The sequence below is a fragment of the Triticum aestivum genome, chromosome 3A (genome assembly GCF_018294505.1).
Source record: "Triticum aestivum cultivar Chinese Spring chromosome 3A, IWGSC CS RefSeq v2.1, whole genome shotgun sequence".
NCBI classification, from domain to species: Eukaryota; Viridiplantae; Streptophyta; class Magnoliopsida; order Poales; family Poaceae; genus Triticum; species Triticum aestivum.
The window spans coordinates 534,337,920-534,347,769 of record NC_057800.1 but is presented as its reverse complement, the minus strand read 5'-3'; positions in this window follow the sequence as shown (position 1 = coordinate 534,347,769).

Here is a 9,850-nt window from a genome sequence, read left to right as displayed (position 1 = left end):
TGCAAGTTCCTGTACCCAGGAACACAATTCATCATGGGCTATGCACGAATATATCCCAAAAGGTGGAACAAGTTGTCACGAGTTATTACAAAACATGCTCGACGACATGACAGATAAAGGAGTTTTGGCTATCCTATTACAAGAAGTTTTCAAAGCGGCCCCAATTACATAACTGTTTTTAAAGTATTGGCACACAATAGCCAGTAAGCTGGCGACCGGTTTAAGACGCTTCATCTGGACGACTTGATGGCTGAGGGTCAGTTGGTGTGGGCACTTCTTCATCCCTCCCTAGTCGCTGGAAATCAACCGTCGACAAATCGATTCCAGTTAAAGCTTGAAATACTACCTCTTCATGGATAAGACTGGATGGGTTAATATCAGGAGCGTAAGTATGCTTATGAATCGGAGGCACAAGTTCTTCAACTTCATGGATTTCGGCAGGCTATCTTTTCCCTTCAGCGTCATAAGCCGGTTGAAAATGAGAGAAGTCTGTGTCTTCGGCCAGCTTGCTGGCTATTGGCGTCATCTCTTTGGTCAGTCTCCGGAGGTCGTCATTGTCAAAGTTTGAACCATCCTCCTTTACGCCTGGGTATCCTTTAATGATATCCTCCACTTCAAGGTCTGGAATCCAGGCCTTGGCTCGAATAAGGGCGGTTAAAGCTCCTGCTCTTGCAGCTGCCTTCTTCAATTCGACAATCCGGGCTGGTAACATGGCCAGCTTCTCAAGTGTTTCCTTTATAAGGGTTGGTGCCGGTTTGTTGTAAGCCGCCTTGCAAATAGCCCGCTGAGACCTAGAGTATAACTGTTCAATCAAAGTATACACCACTTTGAGCTTCATCTGCATGTCTGTACCAAGATGAGCAATCTGAGTGCCTGCCAAGGTTTTATGTCAACATTCTCGTCAATGATAAGGTTCATTGAATTGCGCAAAACACATAAGGAGATACTTACCAAAGATAGCAGAAGTCATAGTGTTGATTTGCCGTTTCAATCCAGCTAGTTCATTTACAATTGGTTTCAGGGCTGCCTCGGCGTCTTCAGCTCTTTTTGTTAAACCATATTTTTCGGTTTCCCAGTCAGCACGATCTTTGTTGAAAGATTCTTTTAGCTTTTCCATTGCGGCCAGGGCTTGGGTCATCTCCTCTTTGGCTTTCGCAGCTTCTGCCTGTTGTGACTTCACATTCTCTTGCAAGTCAGTGCTTCGAGCATCTCTATTACTCAGTTCAGCCTGCAACATTGAAGATATGTCAAACAACAGGATATATATATATATATGCTCTAAACTACAAAGTGTATAACAAGTTATGCACTTCGTACTTGGGGGCTAATGCCTATTTGCTCTAAAATCACCACAAGTCTCCAGAACAATGCAACCATTATCCTTGACACTTGGGGGCTAATGTACGCCTGTTCAAAACGGATGCATGGATTAAAACCCGGATTAACTTGCCAAGTTAAACTGGCCTTTGGGGGCTATGCTGTGGAAAGCTATATAATTGTTAAAGGATGAGTCTTGGTTCTTATTAGAGACCTGACATTTTGAGGATCAATGATGAGAAACTTAGAGTGCTACAAAGACCAGGTTTATGATTAACATCATAAAACGGCCCTTGGGGGCTACTTGGGCTAGTATTTCAACTTTGAATCAACAAACAAAGGGAGATGAAAATACCTCATATCGCTCCTTCATCAAATTCACCAAACCGGCTTCATAGTCCCGGTTTGAGTGAAGACGGTTCAAGAAGCCAGAGTGAAGTTCTTCAGCATTGAAATAAGCATAACTTGATAAATCGCTACTCCATTTGCCTTTTTCCCTAGCAGCCCGCTCTTCTTTGGCACTATGTTGAGCCAAGATTACGGGATGGCCAAGAGAGTTGTGGCCCATTCTAGTAATGATCACGTCGTCTCCTTGGCCTTCAGTGTTTTTGGCTGGTGATAATGGAGTCTTAGCATCTCTCACCGGACTAGCCCGGTTTGGCTCTGCCGGTTCAGTGTCAGGCGCGGCAGGCTCAATGTCCATTGGTTCATCAGTGTTTTGGCCTTGAAGGGGCGGGTCGTCAGAGGCGGCTTTAGGATGAGGGCCCTCCGGTTCACAAGTTTGGTCTGGTTCACCTCTTGGTTCTTCTTCAAAAGTGGCTGGGTCTTCGGGCAGATTGTTGACCCGAGCTTTCTTGCTGGGTTTGGCTTTGGCTCTGTAGACAAAGTTAAAAGAGGGTTAACATTTTATTCCAGATTTACAACACATTGAAAGGAAAGGCTTTAAAGCCTTACCCAGCTGCAGTTTTCAGAGGAGGGAGTTGAGTTGCTGTCGACTCGCCAGAGGATGAGGGAGGTGTCACCTGATAATTTGAATCGGACGGATTAAGAGGTTGTCTGAAATAACCTGCCTTGGGTAAGAATTGTCAGAAGTGGGAGATACCTCATACCGGCGCTTCCGAACCGGGGTATCAGGTAAACCGGCCGAAGTGACTTGTTGGCCACTGTGCCGGGTTGTCCGGCAAGCTTCATGCTGCTGAGTCTTCAAAATAAATGTTGGGTCCAACTGAGCAAGAGGATGAGAAAAGCTTACTTTCCGGACTGCTTGACAAGTTTTTTGTGTTGGCATAGAGTCTGAACTGGAGGAAAGGGTAATTACCTCTACATCATTAGCTTGGCTACCTTCTACGTCCTCCTGATAAAGATCATTGTTAATGAGGTGCATGAAAAGGGAGCCAAGTGAGTCAAGTTCTACCTCAACTTCCGGGTCATCAGCATCGTCATCAAGTTCCATGTTGATCCGGTCAGCTGATTTCCGTTTTGACGTTTGTTTGACAGCTTTGGTTTTGGGGCGAGATGGTTTGACCGCTTTATCCCCAATTGGCTTTACTGCTTTCTCTATGAATTTCCTTTTCCAGAAGGGATCATCACCCTATACGTACATACACAGAAGAAGGATTACAAGTTGAACAAATAAAAGATATCAAAGATGAAAAGGAAGTATAGTGCTTACAGCAGGTGGTTTGTTCTTGGTATAGAAGGGGTTCAAGCCGGTTTGACTACAGACTAATTCCGATTCATTCAAAATTTTCTTTACACCTTCAGTGACTTCTTCATCGGTCACCTGAATGTTGCAATGACGTTGAGGGTCTTCAACCTCACCGGTATACTCACACATTAAACTGGGGCGCCGGCTTAGCGGCAAGATGCTCCAAGATATCCAACAGCGCACGAAATCAACGCATGTTAAACCATTGGCCATAAAAGCCCGGAGTTTGGCGAGTTGAGGGGCATATTTGGCCCTTTCTGTGGAACTTAAGCGTTGCGGCATTGGATGGGTGTTGGAAAGCCGGTGATCACGAAAGCCTGGGAGGGGGTTCTCATCTTCTGGAGAAGTGTCTCTGCAGTAAAACCAAGTCTGGTTCCACTCCTTAGGGTGGCTGTGCAGTTTGGCATGAGGAAATTCAACCTCCTTCCGCTTCTGAATTGAGACACCACCAAGTTCAGTGTTGGGGCCATTTACAAATTCTGTGCGTCGGTTCAAATGAAAGAAGTCCCGGAACAGCTCCGCAGTTGCTTCTTCCTGTAAGTACACTTCACAGAAGACCTGGAAGTTGCATAGATTGGATACTGAGTTGGGCCCGATGTCCTGAGGATGGAGTTGGAAACTGGCAAGCACATCTTGGTAAAACTTTGATCCTGGCGGTTTGAAGCCACGGCCTATGTGGTCAACAAAGACCACCACCTCACCCTGCCTCGGGGTCGGAGGATTTTTTGCTCCTGGAACTCGCCATTTAATTTCAGTCTTCTTAGGCAAAGTACCAATGCTAACCATATCGTTCAATTGTTCCTCGGTGACCCGGGAATGAGCCCAGTTGCAAGCGGTAAATTGATTGCCCATTGTAGAGCAAAAAGGCTACAGAAAAAACGCTAGTTTACAGATCACTCAGGATGACATACAAGATGTAATGATATCAACATATACTGGTACATAAAATTGCGTAAACCGGAGACTGATATAATAGTGAAGGACAAGGTCATATCAAGGATATAAGCATCTTGCTAAACCGGAGTTGGTAATTCTATACCAGAATTTATTTAATAAAGGCTATAAGAGGAAGTACATTGGCGGTTCAACAAGGGGACTAATGGTGTATACCGGATTATCATTCTTGCAAAGTTAAACCGCCTATATTGGTGTGAGGAGTACAGATCTAAAAATACCTAAGTAAGGGGAAACAGATTTCACAGAGTTATATGAAAAATTCAGATCTAAAGTATGACAGGAATTGGAATATATTCAGGTTCAAGCTTCAGGTATTTAAACAATTCAGTAGATTCAGATAAGTTGTTCTTGATATAAAGAGGGAGTCTAATGAGGAGAATACGATTATGGCCACGGTCGTGCAAGGATAACATGTCCAACCTAGCCTGGGATGCTACAGAGAAGAAAAGAGGAGAACAACACTGAGTTTTTCGATGAACTTAGACAAACAATGAAATCCTAAAAAAACAAGATCTAGGGTGGGAGTAAAAAGGGTTACCAGTGTCACAGGAACGGCGGAGAGATGCCGCAGTATTCTGGTGCGTTCAGGGTGATGTAGCAGCCAGGGTCGGAGTAGAGGCGACGGTCGACGGTGGCGGCGGAGCTCTGGAGGTTGAGCAGCGCAAGGAAGACGACGCGAAGAGGCACGAGGGGAAAAAGTGAAAATGACCCCTCGGTTTTATTTATAAAGGCAAGGGATAGGTGTCAGACGCGAAAATCGAGGAGCCAAAACTTGGAAGTGAGGCGGAGATGTCGCCTCGATTGTCAGAGGCCCATTAATAAAGATGTGTCATATGCAGTTTTACAGATGATGTCACGACGGTTTACCACGATCCAGGAAGATGACGTCACGGCGGTTTACCAAAGTATGAGAAGATGTGGAAGACGAAGTTTTTACTAAGGATTGACATGAAACCTGTTCAAATCAATCTGGGGCCTAATGTTGGGGATATTATTATTGGGCATAAACCGGCCAGGAAAGGCCGTGTTAACTTCATCCGTAGTGGATTATGCTTGAAGCCCATGTAAACAGAAGAGGGAAGGCCCAGGGCCCAGAAACCGGTTTAAATCCTGTAGCCGTGAACCAGAATTAGTATGTAACTTGCATTGTAAGATAGAAAGAGTGGAGACCGAACCGGACGCGTTTATGAGCCGGTTGCGGGACTCTGTAGACCGACGGGCGCCACCCATGTATATAAGGGGACGACCCGGCAGCGGTTCAGGGGACAGACAACAACTCGAGAGCCAGACAAAGCGGATTCGCTCCCTGGCCTTCGAAACCCAAGCAATACCAATCACAACTAGACGTAGGCTTTTACCTTCATCGAAGGGGCCGAACTAGTATAAACTCTTTGTGTCCCTTTGTCCGGTTTAACCCCTTTAAGCTAACCCGTTGCGATGGCTCCACGACTAAGTCCTTTCACGAGGACATCTGCCGTGACAAACCCATGACAATCATGGTCTAGTAACATGACTTCCAGAACAATATTACCGTACCACTCTCGTGCGGACCGTACTCTAGTTGATCTATGAGGTTCGGTAGTAACTTGATCTGAAGTTTCATGATCATCATCATTAGCTTCCTCACTAATTGGTCTAGGAATCACTGGAACTGATTTCTGTGATGAACTACTTTCCAATTCGGGAGAAGGTACAATTACCTCATCAAGTTCTACTTTCCTCCCACTCCCTTCTTTCGAGAGAAACTCCTTCTCTAGAAAGGATCCATTCTTAGCAACAAAATATCTTGCCTTCGGATCTGTGATAGAAGGTGTACCCAATAGTTTCTTTTTGGGTATCCTATGAATAAGCACTACTTCGATTTGGGTTTGAGCTTATCAGTTTGAAACTTTTTCACATAAGCATCGCAACCCCAAACTTTAAGAAACGACAGCTATGGTTTCTTGCCAAACCATAGTTCATAAGGTGTCATCACAGCGGATTTAGATGGTGCCCTATTTAACGTGAATGCAGCTGTCTCTAATGCATAACCCCAAAACAATAGTGGTAAATCGGTAAGAGACATCATAGATTGCACCATATCAAATAAAGTACGATTACAACGTTCGGACATACCATTATGCTGTGGTGCTCCAGGTGGCCTGAGTTGCGAAACTATTCCACATTGTTTCAAGTGAAGACCAAACTCATAACTCAAATATTCACTTCCACGATCAGATCGTAGAAACTTTATTTTCTTGTTACGATGATTTTCTACTTCACTCTGAAATTCTTTGAACTTTTCAAATGTTTCAGACCTATGTTTCATCAAGTAGATATACCTATATCTTCTCAAATCATTTGTGAAGGTCAGAAAATAATGATACCCACCGCGAGCCTCAACTCTCATCGGACCGCATACATCAGTATGTATTTTTTCCAATAAGTCAGTTGCTCTTTCCATTGTTCCGAAGAACGAAGTCTTAGTCATCTTGCCCATGATGCATGGTTCGCAAGCATCAAATGATTCATAATCAAGTGATTCCAAAAGTCCGTCCGCATGGAGTTTCTTCATGCGCTTTACACCAATATGACCTAAACGGCAGTTCCACACATAAGTTGCACTATCATTACTAAGTTTGCATCTTTTGGCATCAATAATATGAATATGTGTATCACTACGATCGAGATTCAATAAACCATTTATATTAAGTGTATGACTGATGACCCACAAGTATAGGGGATCTATCGTAGTCCTTTCAATAAGTAAGAGTGTCGAACCCAACGAGGAGCAGAAGGAAATGATAGCAGTTTCCAGCAAGGTATTTTCTGCAAGTACTGAAATAAGTGGTAATAGATAGTTGTGTGATAGGATAATTTGTAACGAGCAATAAGTAACAAAAGTAAATAAAGTGCAGCAAGGTGGCCCAATCCTTTTGTAGCAAAGTACAAGCCTGGACAAACTCTTATATGATGTAAAGCGCTCCCGAGGACACATGGTTATATCATCAAGCTAGTTTTCATCACGTTCATATGATTCGCGTTCGGTACTTTGATAATTTGGTATGTGGGTGGACCGGTGCTTGGGTGCTGCCCTTACTTGGACAAACATCCCACTTATGATTAACCTCCATTGCAAGCATCCGCAAATACAACAAAAGTATTAAGGTAAACCTAACCATAGCGTGAAACATATGGATCCAAATCAGCCCCTTACGAAGCAACGCATAAACTAGGGTTTAAGCTTCTGTCACTCTAGCAACCCATCATCTACTTATTACTTCCCAATGCCTTCCTCTAGGCCCAAATAATGGTGAAGTGTCATGTAGTCGACGTTCACATAACACCACTAGAGGAGAGACAACATACATCTCATCAAAATATCGAATGAATACCAAATTCACATGACTACTAATAGCAAGACTTCTCCCGTGTCCTCAGGAACAAAAGTAACTACTCACAAAGCATAAACATGTTCATAATTAGAGGGGTATTAATATGCATATAGGATCTGAACATATGATCTTCCACCAATTAAACCAACTAGCATCAACTACAAGGAGTAATTAACACTACTAGCAACCTACTAGCACCAATCCCGGACTTGGAGACAAGAATTGGATACAAGAGATGAACTAGGGTTTTGAGATGAGATGGTCCTGATGAAGATGTTGATGGAGATTTCCCTCTCCCGATGAGAGAAGCATTTGTGATGATGATGGCGATGATTTCCCCCTCCGGGAGGGAAGTTTCCCCGGCAGAACAGCTCCGCCAGAGCCCTAGATTGGTTCCGCCAAGGTTCCGCCTCGTGGCGGCGGAGTTTCGTCCGAGAAGATGGCTTATTAATTTTTTCCCATCGAAAGACTCCATGTAGCAGAAGATGGCCACCAGAGGGCCACCAGGGGGCCCACGAGGTAGGGGGCACGCCCAGGGGGGTAGGGCGCGCCCCCCACCCTCATGGGAAGGGTGTGCCCCCCTGGTGAGGATCTTGCGCTCAGTATTTTTATATATTTGGAAAACATCATCCGTGAAGTTTCAGGGCTTTTGGAGCTGTGCAGAATAGGTCTCTAATATTTGCTCCTTTTCCAGCCCAGAATCCCAGCTGCCGGCATTCTCCCTCTTTATATAAACCTTGTAAAATAAGAGAGAATAGGCATAAGTATTGTGACATAATGTGTAATAACAGCCCATAATGCAATAAATATTGATATAAAAGCATGATGCAAAATGGACGTATCAACTCCCCCAAGCTTAGACCTTGTTTGTCCTCAAGCGAAAAGCCGAAATCGAAAAATATGTCCACATGTTTAGAGATAGAGGTGTTGATAAAAATAAAATACGGACGTGAGGGATCATGATCATTCTTAGAACAACAACTTATAATTCTTGTCATATAATCTCTTATGCTAGAGTAATAATTCAATCACAATATCAAGTATGAATGGTAAACTTCATTGAAAACTAACAAACTACAATCTCAGTCATTGAAGCAATTGCAATTTATCATAACATAGGAAAGAGTCAATGTATAAGAGCTTTTCAGCAAGTCCACATACTCAACTATCATATAATCTTTCACAATTGCTGACACTCACACAATACTTATGGTTATGGAGTTTTAACCGGACACAGAGAAAGATAGGGGCTTATAGTTTTGCCTCCCAACGTTTTACCTCAAGGGTAATGTCAACAGTAATAGTTCATGAAAACTCACATCCAATTAGCCATATATACCAGGATCTTTCCAACATATTGTGCTTGCCAAAGGATAAAATGTAAAAAGGAAGGGTGAAGATCACCATGACTCTTATGCAATGTAGGAGATAAAAGTAAAAGATAGGCCCTTCACAGAGGGAAGCAGAGGTTGTCATGCGCTTTTATGGTTGGATGCACAAAATCTTAATGCGAAAGAACGTCACTTTATATTGCCACTTGTGATATGGACCTTTATTATGCAGTCTGTCGCTTTTATTACTTCCATATAACACGATCGTATAAAGCTTATTTCCTCCACACCAATCAATCATACATATTTAGAGAGCAATTTTTATTGCTTGCACCGATGACAACTTACTTGATGGATCTTGCTCAATCCATAGGTAGATATGGTGGACTCTTATGGCAAGACTGGTTTAAGGGTATTTGGAAGCACAAGTAGTATCTCTACTTGGTGCAATGAATTTGGCTAGCATGAGGGGGAAAGGCAAGCTCATCATGTTGGAAGATCCATGACAATATAATTTATCTCAGATGTAAGAAAACATAACCCATTACGTTGTCTTCCTTGTCCAATGTCAACTCTTTAGCATGTCATATTTTAATGAGTGCTCACAATCATAAAAGATGTCCAAGATAGTATATTTATATGTGAAGACCTCTCTTTCTTTATTACTTCCTATTAATTGCAACGATGACCAAAACCGTGTTTGTCAACCCTCAACAACTTTTATTCATCATACTCTTTCTATGTGAGCTCATTACTCTCCATAAGACTCACATGATCTCTTTGTTTCTTTTTATTTCTTTCTCTTTTCTTTATTCCTTAGGATCATGGCAAAATAATCAAGCCCTTGACTCAACACTAATCTTTATTATATAGCTCATGGACTCGATTACATAGAAGGATAATAAAGCAAAACTAACGACTAAATCATACTAAGAACTTTTATTCTACTAGATCAAGATATTACCAAAAGGATCAAACTAAGAAAACGGTAAAGATAAAAGTGATGGTGATACGATACCGACGCACTCCCTCAAGCTTGGCAATTGCCAAGTGGAGTGCCCATACCAAATACTCAATTCTTCTTTGTTGGTGGAGACGGTGGTGATTTTGTTGATGGCGTAGGCTTGTCGTCCTTCTTCCAAGGCATAGGCTCACCATCATAG